Source organism: Prionailurus bengalensis, chromosome B1, assembly GCF_016509475.1.
Source record: "Prionailurus bengalensis isolate Pbe53 chromosome B1, Fcat_Pben_1.1_paternal_pri, whole genome shotgun sequence".
NCBI classification, from domain to species: Eukaryota; Metazoa; Chordata; class Mammalia; order Carnivora; family Felidae; genus Prionailurus; species Prionailurus bengalensis.
The window spans coordinates 197,397,136-197,417,610 of NC_057344.1; positions in this window are offsets into that span (position 1 = coordinate 197,397,136).

Consider the following 20,475-nt stretch of genomic DNA (forward strand, 5'->3'; position numbering starts at 1 on the left):
CCCAAACTTACGAACTACCAGATCATGATCTGAGCTGAAGGCGAAAGTCAGAGCTTAATTGACTGAGCCACCCAGGCGCCCCGATTTTCTGCATTATTAATTCTTATCCTTTGGACGCCCGGGTGGTTCAGTTGGTTAAGCTCTGACTCTTGAAATCAGCTCAGGTCATGATCTCACTGTTCACGATTTCCAGCCCTGCCTCAGGCTCTGCTGCTGTCAGTGGGGAACCTGCCTCGGATCCTCTGTCTGCCTCTCTCTCTGCCTCTCCCCATCTTGTGCCCTCTCTCTCTCTCAAAAAAAAATAAATGAATAAACATTTATATAAAAAAAAGTCTGCTGAGTATCAGGAGAAAATTAAATAAGCAAACGCCTAAACACCTGTCGAATTTGTCCAATATTTTATTGCAAAAATGTCTAACATGTATACAATTAATCACATTTCCAGTGCGCACCAAATGCGCTTCCTGGTAGTTTGATTCTATCATTAGAATTTTACTCTATGTATCACACATCAGTGCGTCTATAGTTCTCCCTGTCCATCCATCAACTCGTCTTTTTTGGACGCATTTCAAAACGAAGTGTTGACATTTGTGTGCCTACCCCCAAATACTGCAGAATGCACATTAGTAACTACCGTTCAATATTTGCTTCGAGTGTTTTGTCTTTAGATATACGCTTTATTTTCAATGAAGTGAAGAAGTGTTACGATACTTTTACTGACTTTGACAAGAGCGTGCACTGGGGGTTTAACCCAGGCCCCTGCCACCGGGTAGAATATTGCCAAAGCCTCACGCCCTTCCCCTTCAAGCCCTGTTCTCACCCTCCCTCCCTGAGCCAACTGCTGTTCTGAGTTTTCAGACCTATATTCGCTTTGCCTGTTCTATAATTTCATATAAAGGGGATCACAGTGTATGTCGCTGTTGTCAGAAGCTTCTTTCGCTCCCCAAGTATTTTGAGATACCTTCCCTGTTGCTTTATCAGTAGTTGGCTCCTTTTGAGAGGCATTCCATTGTGCAAGTAAAGAAGTTTGCTTATCCATGCCTCTAGCCCGTTTTGCTCTGGGATGATGGAAGCTGCTATGGACATTTGGGTACAAATTTCCTTGTGTGTTTGTGAGAGCATGCTTACATGTCTCGTAGGTAAATGCTTAGGAGGAAATTCCTAAGTCACAGAGGAGTTGTATATTGGATTTGGTGGAAAACCACCAGAACTTTTCTCAAAGTGGTTAGAAACTTCCACAGTGCTGCTAATAAGGTGTGACAGTTCTGGTTGCTCCTCGTGTTTGCCAAAAGTTGATGCTGTTATTTATTATTATTATTATTATTATTATTTTTAATTTAGACGTTTTGGTGCCTACTTACTGGTATTTCACAGTGGATTTCTTTTGAATTTCACTTATGACTAAAGATGTTAAGCAATTGTCACGTGTTTATCAGTATACCCTCTTGGGGCGCCTGGGTGGCTCAGTCAGCTAAGTGTCTGACTCTTGACTTTCACTCAGGTCATGACCTCACGGTCCCGGTTCATGAGATCAAGCCCTGCATTGGGCACTGTGCTGACAGAGCAGAACCTGCTTGGGATTCTCTCTCCCTCTCTCTCTGCCTCACTCGCCTGCTCTCTCTCTCTCTTTTAAAATAAATAAACATTTAAAAACTATATATATATATGTGTGTGTGTGTGTGTGTGTGTGCGCGCGCGCATGTGTGTGTGTGTGTGTGTGTGTGTATCTTCCTTATGGAGGGTTTGTTAAAATATCTAATTATTATTTTTTTACCTTTTTAAATATCTTATCATTTTTAAATTGGATTGTTGGACTTTGTAATAATGAGTTTTGGAGTCCCTTATAAATCCTGGAAACCAGTCCTTTATGAATAAGAGATATAGTTTCAAATATGGTCTTCACATCCGAGGCTTTTTATATATTTTCTTAAAATATTTTTCAGTGAGCAGGTATTTTTAATTTTGATGAGCACATCTATTTTAAACGGATGCAAACTCACTTATATTTCTTTCTTTTATGAATATCATTTTTCGTAATTTGTCCAAGCCTCTACTGAGTCATGGAGAGTGTTTTACCATTCACTGGGTGGCTAGGCTGTGTAGCCAAAGTTAACAGGCAGGTCAGTGCCACCCAGAGAAGAGACCAGTGCAAGATTCGAGGTCACTGAGAACAGACAGCAGGCACATGGACTCAGGTGGTCTAAGCCACTCAGTTACAACAGGTGAGGAAGGAGTACAACACCCTGGCCCTGAAATGCGATGGTCCCCATGCCCAGCAGCCACACTCCACGGCTGACGTGGGCAGTATGGAGGCGTTGACCCCATTTCATGTTGCAGTAGAAGGACCCCACTTCTCTCTGGTGGGGTCTGAAACCCAGAAAACTGGGACCTGCCCGAGGACCACTGATGGGTGCACTTAGGCAAAACACAGGTGCACACGTCAAGTCTGGAAGAGGGAAAGATATTCCCTTTCAACGCTACGAGTCCGGCATAGGTTGAGGGGTTCTTTATCTCTGAGTAAGAAAATGTTCCAGGCCCAACATGACTCTCTCACATAGCCGTGCAGAGGGTGAGAAGCTGTGCACTTCTCCCTTCCCCCACTCCACACATATCTTCCGGCTGCCAAAATAGCAGGTAAAACATTTCAAATCCGGTGAGATCACTGTTCGCCCTGAATGTGAAGGCAGACCTGGGAAGCTGGGTGGTTTGTTTGGAGAGACTACCTGCCATTTAGAGACAGGACTTTACCAGGATTGCTAGAAGAACCAAACCCAGGAGGATGATCAGGCCTCCCTAGAGGATGGTGTTCTATCAGGAGTCCCAACTGCCCGAACTAAGTCAACTAAAGAAATTGGCACATTGAATCTGGGGATGGGGAGTTGTGAACGCACAGCTGATAACCATCCTTCCTGAACGTGGATCTTCCCCAGTTCAGGAAAGCTCCATCTTGTACCACGGGAGCATGCCCATTGCTGCGTGTCAGGGCTGTGAATGGGTTGCCTCGATAAGATTGAAATCTTCAATATGATTGGAATCGACAGTGAGGCACCACTAGAATCTGTGGCTTGGGATGAGTGGTCCAATGTGGTCATTTTTTCACTTATACCCAGTTAAAGTGGCCCAGTTGACCATGCCCCATGGCCTGGGCTCAGTGGCAGAATTCCTGCAATTCTGTTTCCCTCTTCTGGGGTCAATCCCCATGACTTGGCCCATTCTTGTATCCAAAGTGAACTTTTATGTCCTTTTCTGTGGTGGACCCTACTGACAATCATGGCTGAGCTCATGCTACATCAATCAGTTCCATTCATGTTCCCTGACTAATGGTCTTTTCCCCTGGGCACCAATGTGAGTGACAAATAAGTCTTCCCAATTTGTACGTTCCTTCCATTGTTCCTCATACTACACAAGGGAGCCCTTAATGGTCCAGTCATTAATCTGTTAGTCACCAGAACATATGGCTAGTCTGCTTTCAATAGGCTATGAGCCTGTAAATACATAGTGGGAGCTGCTTTAGGAGTGGCCTCCACAGGCATCATTACTCTGTAGAGTTCAGCCCATTGGGGAGAGCATCTTTATCCAGTTTTGGTCAAAATGTGACTATCGTTGGGGCAGATGGCTGCAGCAGCCCAGTGTACCCCATCAGCTCTAATTTTCATGGATCTATCCACGAGTTAAGTCAAATTGTCAACTGGAACATCTTCTACCTGTGCACTCCACTTAGCTAAGGGAAAGGCAGGAGTGGCCCTCCAGGTCATTCTGTCCCCCAACATGACAGCTACGTGTTCACAAGGTGGTGGAGTCAATTATCCCTCCAAGGCCCTGTGCTCAGCCACTATCCTTCCTACCAAAGATAATCTCCTATATATTTTTTCCTTTGAAAACTTCACGACTTTAGCTTTTATTTTCTGATAATTGAGCCAACTCAAATTTTGAGTATAAATGAGAGATTCATTTTTTTCCACGTGGATATCCAGTTGTTCCAGAACAATTTGCTAACGTGTTTTTCTTTTCCCCATTTGATTAATTTAGCACCTTTTTCATAAATCAAAATGATGTAGAGGTGTTGGTCTATTTCTGGGTCCTTTGCAGTGTACCATTGACATACTTGTTAATTTACATGCCATTATGAGACTTTTTTTTTTATTGTGATGGACTTTACATATAACATCATATTAGTTTCAAGTGTACAACATAATGATTTGATATTTGCATAGGTGGCAAAACAGTTACTACAATAAGTCTAGTTAACATCCATCATGACATATAGCTATAATTTTTTCTTGTTATGAGAATTTTTAAGATCTACTCTCTTAACAACTTTCAATATACAATACAGTATTATTACCTATAGTCATCATGTCGGTACATTAGATTTCTAGACTCATTCATCCTAAGTAACTGCAACGTTGTAACCAACGTTGACCAACGTCTCCGCATTTCCCTGGGTAACGACTGTTTTGCTCTTTGCTTCAATGAGTTTTACATGTTTTGATTCCACACCTAAGCGATCATAGATTCCACATGCAAGTGATTTTACAGTATTTGTCTTTATTTTTCTGGCTTATTTCCCTTAATAGAATGTCTTCCAGTTTCATATATGCTGTCACAGATGGCAAGATTTCTTTTTTCTCATAGCTAAATAATATTCCATTATATACAAGTATTTATATATACAAAATTTATACTGATACATAATATAAATATACATTATAAAACTATGTAATATATGAATATATGTATAGTATATATAATACAATATATTTTTATATATAAATATATGTAATATATTTTGTATATATCAAGATATATGTAATATATTTTATATATGTCTTCTTTATCCATTCATATGTTAAAGGACATCATTTTCATATCTTGGCTACTGTGAATAACACTACAGTGAACATAGGAGTGCAAATATCTCTTAGAGATCATGATTTCATTTCCTTTGGATACATACCCAGAAGTTGGATTGCTGGATTGTATGGTGGTTCTACCTTCAGTTTTCCAAGAACCTTCGTACTGTTTTCCATAACGGCTGCAGCAATTTACATTCCCATCAACAGAAATACTGGAGTTCCCTTTTCCTCCACCTCCTCCTCAACACTTGCTTTTTTTTTTCTTTGATACTAACCATCCTGACAGGTGTGAGGTGATATCTCACTGTGGCTTTGACTTGCACTTCTCGGATGGTTGGTGATGTTGAACATCTTTTCGTGTACCTATTGGCCATCTGTTTGTCTTCTTTAGAAAAATGTCTATTCATATCATTTGCCCATTTCTTACTGGGTTATTTGTTTCTTGTCATTGACTTGTTTGAATTCCTTATATAGTTTGAATATTAACCCCTTACCAGATGAAAGTTTACAAATATTTTCTATAGGTTGTTTCTTCCCTCTGTTGAGTATTTCCTTTGCTGTGCAGAAGCTTTTCAGTTTGATGGAATTACATTTGTCTATTTTTGCTTTTGTTGCCTGTGTTCTGGGGTCATATCCAAAAAAAAATCAATGGCCAGATCAGTGTCGTGATACTTTTTTACCTATGCTTTCATCTAATATTCTTATAGTTTGAGGTCTTACATTTAAATCTTTAATCCATTTCAAGTTGATTTTTGTATATTAATAAAAGAGGCAATTTCAGTCTTCTGCTTATAGAAAGCCAGTTTTCTCAACACCATTCATTGAAAGGACTGTTCTTTCAATGTGTTCCTGGCTCCTTGGTGAAAAAGCAATTGACTATAAATGCTTGGATTTATTTCTGGAGTGGAATTCCTGAAAAATAATGAAAATTGCAAATCCAAAAAATAATTTATAGGGACTAATGTTATATATTAAAAACGTTTATTGGTGGATTATAAATGTAAATTAAAATTATAGCAGTGTAATATGAAAATAGGATCAACATAAATAGTGAAAACATTAAATTTATTAAATAATGACTAACATCATTTGTTCATTGATAATTTAAAATAAAATAAATTAATTAAAAATTATTTTTTAACTCCCTAACTCCATTTATATTAATAATAATTGGTTTGGGTCCTGGTACAATTTCATCTGAATGTTGATACCAGACGAATAAAGACTGAAGGACTTTGTGAAAGAACTTTGTGTAAACACAACTACTAGTAGAAATAAAAACTGGTGGGGTGCCTGGATGACTCAGTTGGTTAATCATCCGAGTCTTTTTTTTTTTTTAATTTTTTTTCCCAATGTTTATTTATTTTTGGGACAGAGAGAGACAGAACACGAACGGGGGAGGGGCAGAGAGAGAGGGAGACACAGAATCGGAAACAGGCTCCAAGCTCTGAGTCATCAGCCCAGAGCCTGACGCGGGGCTCGAACTCACGGACCGCGAGATCGTGACCTGGCTGAAGTCGGACGCCCAACCGACTGCGCCACCCAGGCACCCCAATCATCCGAGTCTTGATCTTAGATCAGATCTTGATCTCAGGGTCATGAGTGCCAGCCTCGTGTTGGGCTCCAGGCTGGGTGTGAAGCCTACTAAGAATAAATAAGTAAATAAAAAATAAATAAAAAGGAAAAACTGGCTATGTACTTTCAAAATCAGTACAACAAGAAGTACAAATAACCAAAGGCAATGGGAAACACAAATTCTATTAAACCCTGAAAAATATATTATAATCCTCAAATGCTGCTGTGGCATGAGGGAGAGTAATCATGCGGGATTCTTTTATCTGTTCATATTTTTCAGATTCTTAGCACTGAGCATATGTTGCATTAGTAATTGGGACAAAAATGAAAGATAAATAAAAATGGGATGAAAACAGTTTCCAACTGTTTAAAAACACTTGGGAAAATCTTTAAAAAGTAATTCATGTTTTGAATTGACCCATTCCCACCTTGGATTCATTTTCTAAGTTAAAAAAGTTTTCTTCCTAGGAAATATTTCACTTCATGCTATGGAAAAATGTTTCCTGTACTTCACCATTGCCCTTGGAGAACGCATGGCAAACCTTTTTGTATTTCTTATGTTTGCTTATGTTGCTGATTTACAGATTGAACATTGTACCTAATGAATACCGAAAGCATAACAGATTTTTAGTTTATCTAAAAATACAAATATTCCACACATTAAAAAAATCTTCAGCTATATACAATTACAACTTGGAGAAATATATATATAAATTAATATAATATAATTAATTAATATTTAATATAACTAATTATTAATCATATCATATTATTAATATATTAATTATATTAACACAGTATAATTAATATAATATAATATAATATAATATAATATAATATAATATAATATAATTAATATATATTTTCTCCAAGTGTGTGTGTGTGTGTGTGTGTGTGTGTATTCCATGTATATGTACGTATGAATTGCTAATGACCAAATGTTTGTGTCTTGCCAAAATTCATATGCTAAAATCCTAAACCCCAAGGTGGCAGTATTCGAGAGGTGAGTCCCATAGCAGGTGATTATGTCCTGAGGGTAGAGGTCTCATAAGTGGAATTAGTACCCTCATAAAAGGGGCCCCAGAGAGCTCCCTCCTCCTTCTGCTATGTGACAACACAAAGAAAAGACAGCATGTATGAATCGGGAAGGGGGTCCTCACCAGACACTGAATCTGCCCCTACCTTTTTCTTGGACTTTCCAGCCTCCAGAACCATGAGAAATAAATTTCTGTTTATCAACCACCCAGCTACGGGATTTTGTTATAGCAGCCTGAATGGGCTAAAACATACATTTAGAATCTTCTCTCTACAGTCTTGGTCTCAATCTTAGTTTCATCTTCAGACAAACTTGGGATGACATTTTTGAATGCACAACTCAGTCACCAGGGAGGCAATATTTCCATTGATAAAAACCCAAAGTAAGCAGTAGTTACATAAGCCCTGACTGTTGCTCTCAAGAGGCAGTTAGAAGCTCTTTTCTAAAGAATGGCACGGTGCTGTTTCTTCATTCTGTGGCGGAGAGCTGCTGCAAATCTTGACAAACTTATTGGAGCGAAGCCGTCTTGCTTCTTTGATGATGTAATAAGTGAAAAGAAGGTGAAAGGGCATATACTTACAGGGTGATCTTTGCGGCACGCTGAACTGTGACATAGGAAAACTTGGTTTGCATTGTGAGGTGAACCCCATTATTTAGGGGGAAGAGACTAGAACGGCACAGGGTGCCTCTGCATTTGGCATGTGATCAAAAGGCTCCTCAGAGTAATATGGGTAATATGGGTAGCTCAATCTGAAGGGAACAGGCGCCAATGGGAACATCCTAACTGGCTGAAGAGAACTTGATGGGGAAGAGGCGTCAAGAATTCTTCAATCTTTTAGGATAAAAGTAAATATCAAAAACATGTTTGGCGGGAACCTCTCTCCTCCTTTTGCTCATATATCTACATCATAACATAGAAGAAGGAACGTCTGGCCATCCATCTGCCCTACAACGAAGGGCTGTGGAAGACTTTGCTTCTCTCCACTTCTAAGGCAGGAGGAGCAAATAAACTGGCCTGCATGGGGATACATTTAAAGAGAGAACAGAGATAGTGTAGAAAGGCCATGCTCCTGGCCTCCTTACCGCTCATCTGGCCTGAACTTGAACTCATGGGCCGTCTGCACTTTCTTGCCCTCCTTCTTGACCTTATTTATGATTTTCTTTCTCCGTGTATTACACTGATCAGTCCAGAGTCTCTGTGGCTTTGCAGTTATTTTGCTGGCAGAAAAGTTATATAAGGCCTGCACATTTCACCTAGTGGCTTCTGAGCTGGGAGTGAAAATGCCTTTTTGTTTTCAAGTTGAAAGCTTGTCCTCTGATAAAGTTTATCAGGAACTATATATTTGAGACTGATTTGATTCTTTAAAACTCTTTAATGTTTATTTATTTAGTTTTGGTGGGGGGGAAAGGCAGAGAGAGAGAGAGGGAGAAAGAGAATCCCAAGCAGGCTCCACACTCAGTGCAAAGCCCAACACAGGGCTTGATCTCATGACCAGAGTTGAAATCACATGCCTAACTGACTAAACCACGTAGGCGCTCTGAGAAAGGCTAGATTCTTGTTCAATCATTAATAAACCTGAGTCTCTGAACTCTACTTGAGAGTGATTCTTGGCTCTTCTTACTGGTTGAACTTTCAGCGAGGAGCAGGGGTAAGCTTAGCTTGTTTCCATCCTAAATCTCCAACAGTGTTGTTGAGATAGAGTGATGATACCCCTTTGTTAATAGAGATAACTGTTAATATGTAATCAACTTAGTTATGATAAATGTACTGGCATCAGAACAAGGACCATTAATCAGGGCCTTCATTTAATAAGAACATGAAGTTCTCAAAACATGGCATATATTATATCACCTAGTGCTGAGGCTCGATAATATATTCCAGGGGTGGTAAACACCAACATATTCCAGAGGTGGTAAATACTTACTGGTTTGTCTGTTGCATCTCCTTCTTCCGTGAATTGTTTACGTAAGGCATATTTCCAAAAATGTCCTATCTCCCCTCTCTGTCCAGCACGACCGCACCTGACTCCAAATGAGTCACTCAAAACTCTTCCCTAGGATTTTTCACACCACAGATGCCAGAGAGGAGACATCTTCATTGGTGTGATTGTATGATGCTGATGTGAGTCTGCCTGTGGCCATGCACGGCTTGTTTCATGGAAAAGCCAGCCTGTGGTAGGAGATAAGGAGTGAACCAACCCAAAAGTCAGCATGGAGATAATGAAACAGGAGATCCTGACTGTTTCCAGTCATGTGGTCTCCAGCTTGCTCGAGTTCCTGCTTCTTGGAAGTCTGGTTGGTCAGCTCCTCTGAAAGTGTGCTTACGTATCCTTCTAATAAATTCCCCTCTGTATACGCCTGTTTGAACTGTTTCTGTCAATTCAACCAAAAGTCCCAGTTCGTAGAGCAGTTGCTTTAATTAATTTCTGCTGTATTTGGGACATCATTACAAGGTAGATATCAATTCCATCTATAGATGGGGAAAGTTAGGCTAAATCACCTGTCTCATTCCAAAGCCCATGCTTTTTCACCCCATCCTCAGTGATTTTTTAAAAATACTTTGATAATAATGCAAATAGTTGGTCATTGGCTAAAATGGCTGATTCTCCTGAAGCCCTATTGTAGATGAGATGGAGAAGTTTATCTGTGGAGGAGACTTGTGAATTCTCCAAACTACCCAGTTGTACCAGATACTCTTCTCTCCTTAATCAAGGGGCTAAATAGCTTGAATTTCTGCACAAGACCATGGAGAAAATAAAACAGCTGTAACAAATCTCAGGTCTTCAGATCCCCAGGTTGTTCCTCTTCTCACTGCCTCATATTAGCCTCTGGAGGTTTCTTGTTTATACAATAAGAATTGGAAGACTATGGTATTCACCCAATAAATAGTGAGATGGAGAAGATATCTGCAAATGACATATCCAATAAAGGGTTAGTATCCAAAATATATCCAGAACTGATACGACTCAACACCCCAAAAAACAATTAAGTCAGTTAAAAAATGGGCAGGAGACATGAACAGACATTTCTCCAAAGAAGACATGCAGATGGCCAACCGACAGATGAAAAGATGCTCAACGTCACTCACCATCAGGGGAATACAAATCAAAACTACAATGAGATGTAGATTCACATCTGTCAGAATGGCTAAAATCAAAAATACAAGAAACAACAGGGGTTGGTGAAGATGTGCAGAAAGGGAAACCCATCTGCACTGTTGGTGGGAATGCAAACTGGTACAGCCCATTCTGGAAAACAGGATGGAGTTTCCTCAGACAAAAAATTAAAAATAGAACTACCCTACCATACAATTATTGTGCTACTGGGTATTTACCTCCAAAATACAAAGAACCCTATTTCAAATGGATGTGTGCACCCCTATGTTTATTGTGACATTATTCATGGTAGCTCAGCTATGGAAGCAGCCCAATTGTCCATAGATGGATAAATGGATAAAGAAGTGTATCTCAGATTGAGATAAGAACATCTGCAGTTTGTGATCCCACACAAATACAAAATCCCTGACTTTTCCAGTGGATTTACAAGATGATGGAAGATATTCTTTTCAAGGCATCATCCCCCCCCCCCCCCCCCCCGTAGACTCTCTCTTAAGTGCAGCCTTTGGATCTCACAGTGTCAACTCAGCCCCTACATTCATTTCCGTGAAAATAATCCAACAACAAGCGTGTCAACTATCATAAAGAATTGACGGGGACAGTGGGTTACATGGAGGAACTGGGATTTGCACAATACAGCTCCACCTCAAACAATATAAAATCTGTAATAGAAATGTCGGTTCTTGAGTGAACGTCCTTTTAAAGAGGCTGTTCAGTGGAGGGGCCAAGTGTGTGCTCCGGCTTGTTTTGAATCCAGGCTTCCACACAAAGAGTTGGATAAACTTGAGGAAGTTCTTCAACCTATCAGCACGGTCCTCAGCTGGAAAACTGGCATAAGTAGGAACAACTGTCTCTTAGAGTGTGAAAGCATTAGGGAACACAAATGGTTGGCTGGTAATAGTGCCTGATCTGTGGTAAGTGTTCAAGAGATGTTTGCTCCCAATAGAATTAGAGTCCTCACTGCTGGTATTGACTCCACCATTAGAGGGTCTTTCTGTCCTTTCTGACCATATCCCTCTTAGACGCCTTCCTTTGTCTTTGCCTTATCAATGTCCCACCCTTCATTGTTCCCCTGACCTTGTCATTTCCCCCACTTCCCAAAGCACCATGCACACACAGTTCACTCTGCTGAGAGAGAGGGGATCGGTGACGCTCTGTTCTCTAATGCCTGCGCATCAGCACCTTCTAGGCTCAGGATGTTTGCCAGGTTGTTATTATTCCTTACAAAGAGAGGTCCCATTCTGTGAATAATTCGGGTGTTAAACATTAGCAAACTCAGTAAAAGGAGAAATGTCTTCTTGTTTCACATGGGGTGCAAACTTTTCAGAAAGTTTGGAAATAATGGAAATGAACTTTGCAATGTTATCTCTTACTAAATTGCCCAATATGCATGCTGAATGCTAGGACCCTGAATTGCCTCCTTTGAGTATTTTAGGCTGGTGTTGTTTTTGCTCTCCTTCTGATATCCCAAACAGTCCACATCAAATGTGGCGCTCTTTCTGACCTTGGGAACGTAGTCTGACATGCCTGTTGGGAGTTTCGAACACCTGAAAAATAGCATCCATTTACCCCCTCTAGATTCGGAGCATAAATTCTAGACTCTCCTTCTAGAATTCAAAATCTCAGACGATGTGTTGAAGCTGGCTCCTGCCAGGTAGCCAGAGCTGACTGTACACATCTCACCCCAATGCTAGAGTCAGTGAGGATTGTTTTGGAGGATGCAGCTTGAAATCCACCACAGTAGAAGCATTTTCACCAAAGAAATCTTCAAACGCTACAAATCAGCTTGTTTTTCTGCCACAGGTAAATTGTTAAAACATTTATTGGCACATCAGGGACATAATGGAAGCCACGACTTAAAAAGACATCAGCTCTTTCACTGACGAAAATGATGGGAGACTATTCTATGCCACGACTTAAAAAGACATCAGCTCTTTCACTGACGAAAATGATGGAGAATATTCTATGACACGTTTGGTGTTCTAATGCTATTGCCGGGTTTAGGTAGACTAACCCACTCATTTGTCGAGAGGTCTGGGGAACCAAAGACTTCCTTGGAAGGTCCCAGGCCTTACCAAGAGGATTACCACACAGCCACAAACAAAACAGAGAACAAGGTCTCTTTCAGTGACGAAAAAATTCATGCTCCTTCTCAAGCTCTACAATGAGTCACAACTCTTGGAGCAGAGTGAGGAGTGGGATAAGATGCTGGACGTCTTAAAAAAATAGATGTTCTCTCTTTATTTCACCAAGAGAAGGGAAAGGAAGGAAAAGGAAGTTTCTTGAAGTGTAAACTTACTTGCATTTTTTTGCAACTTTGTTTACCTTCCTGTCTCTACTACTAGGCTCCGATACTCTTGATGGCGGAGAGCATTGCATTTCCAGACTCAAAGGCAGTTTCAGGAACATGGTAGGTGCTCAGTAATTGTGGAATGGGTTACAAGGTCAAGATCATCTAATGAAAATGTTGAACTTTACCGAAGCCCTATAATCCTGGAAAACAGTAATCATTAAAGAAATCTCCTACTCTTGGTGGTCCTTTCCTCCTCTGTGGCAACAATATTTCTGAATAAGTTCCCTCTTTACGTGTCTGGGTTTTATTTGTATTTTGCACCAAATAAACAGGATTTGGTATCCGGCAATAGGTGTGGCAGAGAGGAGACTCTTTTTAATCCTTATAACTAAGATTAGGCGTGTTACAAGATTTTGAGTCCACAGATGTTGGCGATAGCCAGAGGGAGGGCAGGGAACAAGCCAGACGAGCACTACCAATTTAATTTCCAACTGTAATCCTCAGAAATCCTTGGGAGCTTCTATAAATGCCCCATCCCAGATTACTGAATCAGAATCTCAGGATGGGAATCAGGAATCTGCATTATTAAAGAGCTTTCCAAGTGATTTACAATCACAATCAGTTGGAGGAAATTTTAAAACTTTTACTCCCTCATTTGGATGCTCTTTATTGAATCTGCCAGTGTTTAAAATTATGCATTTCAATATTAACAGAATTGAGCTGTGCAATTTAAATTTTTAATCCCTAAACATTTAAAATCAGGCATTAATTTCCAGCTCATGCCCCCCCTCCTTTGAACGTGACCTTTATTTTAAGAGTGATGAAATTTATGAAGCATGCTTCATTTCCCTGATTTACTATAACACAGCTAAATTCGTGTTGGAAATAATTAGACTGTGGCTCCGTATTAAATCCTTAATATACACATACAAGTGAAATTATTGGTTCTTCTCAGCCACCCAGTTAAAAACATAGATAATGGAAATCAAATTTCCAGCGAAATTCTTCCTTTTATGACTCAACGGAGCTTGTCATTGCCACACAAAATCCAGGAACAGATAGAGGGAAGGCGACAAAGACCGGAAGGCCCTGCCTTCATCGAATCAGGTTAATTGTTAGGCACCTGATGGTAAATGAGCCGCTTGAAGGATTTTTTTTCTGACTAGATTGTTTTTTTTGGCACATTATAGATGCAGCCTCAGGCAACCTAAGATGAGTGATGGATTCCAGTATATGCTTTGGCCCCAGATTTATTTTTTCCTTATTCCATATCACTTGCCAACATGGTAGGCAATAAAATGCAGTGGGGAAAACACGAAGCCAATTAACACAACCAAATACTGCAACACCTCTTACGGTCAATTTTGAATCCATAAAGTGGCTGTTAATATTTTCCAGTGTTCACTCCAAAGAACGTTAGTGATCTCTGTGGCACCTCTGTGTCCCCTCCGGAGCGGACGGGGAAGGACAAGAATGAAACGGTGATTATGGAGACATATTTCCTTGTAGAAAGACGGAGTCAGCAAGGTGGTCACAAAGAGGCATGCAGAGGACAGGGGGCATTAGAATAATCGAGTAGCCTCTATATGCCAGACATTGCATCGATTCTTTCATTTAGCCCTCACATAAGCCTTGAAAAAAAAAAGGTGTTAGGCCTCTCATTTTTCAGATGAGGAAACTGAGGTTTACAGACCCTAAGAAAGTAGGCCGTGAGTACAGATTGAGAAGGTTACAGGGCTCAGGTGCCCAGATAGGAACACAGGACTGTGACGTCCAATAATTACCCATTTCATTCCAATATTCCCTAAAACAAACTGGTGCACTTTTGTGTGCATTTTCTCCCTTAAACCTGATCACAATCTCGTGGGAACGGCAAGGGTGATTATTATATCCCCTTAACTGAAAGAACAGGGAAGAAATAAAAAAGCTTTCACTTTGTTATGTGTCTAAGAAGGATGCCCTCCTACTAGATTTTTTGTTTAACCCCTCAACCATGTACCTTCCAGATACCGCCCCCCACCCCCCCGGCCTCATGGGTCTCATCATCCAGACGTCATTGTCACAGCTCCCCCCAAAAGGGAGAGGACTTGGAATGAAAAGATGTGATGGGCGCCTGGGTGGCTCTGTCGGTTAAGCGTCTGACTCAGTTTCAGCTCAGGTCATGATCTCACAGTTCGTGAGTTCGAGCCCGCATCTGGCTCCGGGCTCACAGCACAGAACCTGCTTCGGATCCTCTGTCTCCTTTTCTCTGCCCCTCCCCTTTTTTCTTTCTCTCTCTTTCTCAAAAAATAAATTAAAAAGATGCCCTTTGGGGAGGTGGGGGGGAAGATGTGAATCTCTGTTCTGCCTCCTTCTATGGTACTTACTGTGGCTACTTCTCTCTGAGGTGCAGGAGGAGCGTGTTGTTCCCAGCACGCTGTGGGCACCTTCAAAGTACATGCTTTAAACGACATCACAGGGATATTGGTCAGGCTCAAACTCGCTGTGGGCCAGCACTGATGAGAAATGGGGGTGTGGTACTGACTAAATTCTAGGACCAGATGGGGAGCGAGGCGTGAAGAACCCTGGGTTAGCCAAGGATGTGGTAAAAGCTGTGTCCTAGAAAAGACTGTTTTTCTTTTCTGAAAAAAAATTTTTTTTCCTGAGGCAATATTTTTCTTTTGACAAGTCTTTGGACCTATCCGTTATAGGTTCTTCACTCCACACGCTGACCCGGTCACTCTGTCCATCACTTCTGTTGACAGAGAGGCACCAGCTTCTTCTGACAGGAAGAGAGACACGGCAACTGAAGCAGGCTCTGAGCTATCACTACAGAGCCTGATGCGGGGTTCAAACCCACAGACCATGAGATCATGACCCGAGCCGAAGTCAGACACTTAACTGACCGAGCCACCCAGGCACCCCGTCATCTAGCGCATTATCAGCAAGAAGCCCTATCTAGCAATTTATCAGACAAATAATATCTTACAATGTATTTTTTATTCATGCCGTCTTATTAATACATAAATGAAAACAACCGACACGTATTAGAAGCCTACTGTGTGGGCAAGTTCACATTTTTACTGGGGACAAGTTCACATTTTTAGTTTCCCGGGGCTACCGGGGCAAAGCATCAAAGCAGAAGGCTTGAATAAGGTTCTGGAGGCTGGAGGTCTGAGATCAAGTTGTTGCCAGGGCAGGACTGGTTTTTTCCTGAGGCTTCTCCCCTTGGCTTGTCAATGGCCAGCTTCTCTCTGGGTCGTCACATGATCCTCCCTCAGTGTGTCTTGTGTGCTAAGAGCCTCTTGTTATAAGGACACTAGTCAGATTGGATTAAGGCCCGCTTTAATGACCTCAGTTTTACTGTCCTACCTCTAGAAAGACCCTATAAATGCACACACATTTAGAGGTCCTGGGGGTTAGGAATACAACATATGAATTTTGAGGGGACACAATTCAGCCCATAATAGGTATTTAGATGGAGTCTTTTCTAGAATGATTGTAAATTTTGTATAAGCATTCAAATTTTTGAATAAAAACAAAGATGCTGAGTATCATCCCTAATGTCAGAGAGCTGATAAGTGGCAAAATTAAGATTTAATACTTCAAAGCTCTAAGAACCAGCCCAGTGCCTTTTCCAGCCTCTGCCATGTCTTCTTCCAGGGGTTCTATCTGCAGATATTAATGCTCATCTCTCCTCAAACATTTGCACACTTGGATTCCATGTAGCAGTGGCCATAGACTGTTAGTATTTTGCTCAAATGATGTTACACTTTGCCTGAAGAATGGAGGTTTCACTTTAAGCCTTATGCAACACTGTCTTGACTACTTTGATGGAGTTTGATGCAAGTGTATTTTATTCAAGTTCAGAAAACTTTGAGTAGTTTTGTGTGAATTATGGGTTTCCTCTTTAAATGACGTTGTGGATTGGCTCATGTCTTAGTCACTCCCGGCTGCTATAACAAAATTACCATAGGTTGGGTGTCTTAAACAGATTTTTTCCCCCCTTATAGTTATGGAAGCTGGGAAGTCCAAGATCAAGGTGCGGGCAGATCTGGTATCTAGTGAGGGATCTCTTCCTGGTTTGCAGATGGCCATATTCTCATTATAGCCTCACATACCCCGGAGAAAGAGAAAGCAAGTTCTGTCCTAACTCCTTCTCATAAGGGCACTAAGTCCATCACGAGGGCTCTACCCTCATGACCTAGTTACTTCCCCAAAGCCTCATCTCCAAATATCATCACACGGGGCATTAGGGTTTCACCATGTGGGTTTGGGATGGACACAAACATCCAGTCCATAACATATCATGGAGGACGGATGCTTTTGCCAGATGTGTAGTATTCACATAGGCTGCCTCATATGATCTTAGTGCAAATATGTTCAGAGGTAGAAAATACCAGTACCATTATGACTTGGTTCATTTGTACTGTTTCCCCTTCCAAGGTTCTCAAGGCACAGGGCAGAGTGTAGGTGGTTATAGGACAAGTCAGGAGGTGGCAGTTCTAGGACTGAAAAAGTAGTAGTCCTGGGTCAGATTAAGGGGGGGCAGAGGTGCAAATAGCAGCAGGAAAGAGGGAGAGAGAATTGGTTACAAAACTGATGGAAGAAGAGCTTTCAGAAGTTTCTTTTTGGCCACATTTATGGGCACATTTCACTTGTATGGGATTCTGTTGGCTTTCATTAAAACTGATGGCATAGGCATAGAAATCACAACTTCAGAGGGAACTCTGTCAGGGAAGATAATATAAATGTGCACAAACTTAAATTACAGGTAACAGGGCATTAAATTATGAGGAGTTTTTAAATTGTTTTCTGTGGAGATGTTTTAAATGTTTCCTGCTTCTCTATCACGAGGGGTCAGTTCTATCTAAGATGATCAGTTGTGACAAGATGGCTGAAACTCAGAAGGTATTGAAGGAACTTTCTGATTTGAAAGTGAGCAGGAGGGGAGGGTTATGAGCTAAATGCAAGCTGGAGGGACTGGTGGGCACAATGTGGGTACGAACAAAGCAAGTTGGAGAGAAAAACAGATGAGATGGTAGTTAGAAAATGATAGAAGAACTGGCTATAGATATGATATACTTTGGCATCAGTCTATTGTGGAAGACAGGTGGGGCTCCCCTAATAGATTAAGGGATGAAGGCTTTATTCAGAAGGCAGTGGGTATTGTTTATTTGCCTTCCCCATACTAAAATACGTATTTTCTGGAAAATCACAGCAAAACCTCTTTTTTTTCTGGATTTTGGAATAAAGCCACTGTCATCTGTCTTTGCCTTTTAAATTTTCACATCAGAATTTGGTCCCAAAGCAATTGGCCCAATTTTTTTTTTAAAGGAAATCTTTTTTGATTGCTCTCCAAAAATTAACGTTTGTCTCTACTGCTTAATAAGCACTTCTAGAGAATCAAGCTTTGAAGTGAAAAATCTAAAATGCAGACAAAGATGATCGTGACAGCAATATTACCTATAATAGTGAAAAAATCAATAATGACCTTAATTTTTCTGTTTAGGGGAACAGGAAAATAAAGCGTGATATATCTATACAATGAACTACAATATGGCCGTTATTTTTGAAAATGTGGCCATTTAAAAGTTTTGATTAAGTATGTAAAATTGGAAAGAAACACAGCAACATTTTAACAATGATCATCTTGATATAATATAGGAAGTTTTTAAAACAAGTTTTTAATCAATTTATTTATTTTCCAAGTTTCCAAAGTTGATCATATATCTGTTAGATAATCAGAATAAAAATTAAAATGAATCTGAAGTCAATTTCAGACAATGGCTTCCAGTAATGGCAGCACCTTTGGAATAATCTATAACGATTAAGGGTATGACTTTGAAGGAAACATGCTATCAACAAGAATACATTCTAGTCATTGCTATTCTAGTCCTTCAACGTGTGTGTAGTTTATTTTGTCCTCAAACCTTTGGAAAGAAGAGTAGCTTCATTCTCTGGGTGGGTGGCAGGTTCAAGTGCCAGGGGTACCCACGTTCTGGCCTTCTGATTGGAGGCTCATGACCAAATCTGATTCATCTCTAGGCCATCAGAGTCCAGCACTGCGCTTGACATATAAACATCAAGGCATGTTTCTCGATGGTATGCAAAAATCTAATCAACAGATTTTGTTCTTTTCACAAATGGTGTATCATCCATCTGAGAATTTTGCCCAAATTTTGAGGATTTTCCCAAATCACATACTCAATGTATCTATTTGTGTTCTATAGAATGTATGTTGCTTAAGTTTGCTTAATGGGCGGGGGCGAATCCTAGCTCTTCTCCTTACTGGCTTCATGACCATGGACAAGTGACTCATCTTCCATGATTTTGATTTTATCCAAAGACTGGCATTAGAGTTAAATTAAAATAAATGTGGAAATATGTAGCATTGGAACAACAGAGGTAGCAGATAAATGTTGTTTGCTTGAATGGACTGCTTTTTGGTAAACATGATTGACTCAAGGCATTTTGGAGAAATCATGAGCCTTTCAGAAAAGAGATATTCAGCATTCATTATAGCAACAAGCAACGATGATGGGTGGGGATGTGTTAAACAGAAGACCCGACCCCTCTTAATATCAGGAAAAAGGTGACTGGTTGCAAAACTCGCCAACTGCCTCCCAAGAATTCTACGATAGGAACTAACACACTAGGTTTGAGAGTCAAGTGTAATCTCAAATTTGTAGGGACCTTTGCAATGTTGGCTGATCCATGACCATTGAAAAAAGTGCCAAGAATGCACAGAAAAATCTTGGTAAATTTACAAAGTGATTTTCTCAACATACTCTTCAAATATTTCCACATTCACCTCAAGATGCTATGAAGACAAGAGATGGATCAAGGGACATAATAATGTCCCACAGGAAGTGAGCCCAGGCATAGGTGTCCATTAACAGCACCAGTCCACTATTGTAGGTTTTAGGCGGATTATAGAGGCACCGCCATCTAGTGGACAGAACAAGAATTTTTAGAAAAGGAAGATCCCATTCACAGACTCGTTTTTTTTTTTCAAGTGTAAAATGTGATTAATCACATTTCTTAAAAGAAGGAAAGAAGATAATCTTTCTCTTAAGTGAATTCTATGTATACTCTTTCTGTAATGGAGTCTTTATATGTAATGTAATCTTTAGAATAGCCCTTCCTTCTCCGATGAAAAAACTGAGGTTTAGGGAGACAAAATCAGTTACCCGATGTCATATGCCTTTCAAGATAGAGTGGGGTCGTTGCCAAGTCCACTTGACATTCAAGCTATGAGAGACCGGTATTTACTTCACAGCACCACACACACGTTAATGTTAAATGTAGGCTGACTGTCCAGAACTGGGATTCCATTTGTGGCTCTGACAGTTATCAACTGTGTGATCTTGCACAATCTGTTTAATTTCTGTAATCTTTGAGGTTATCCTTACATAAAAAGTGAATATTAAACAACAACAACGTGTATTTAAGTATTTTTATATTCTACTCCTGAAACCATTATTACACTATGTGTTAACTGACTAGAATTTCAATAAAATTGGGGGAAAAATGACACCCCCCAAAATAAAAATAACAAGTAAAAAAAATGACTCTATAAATTCTAACAGCTTGGGTTTGTTGTTATAATGGCAAGCA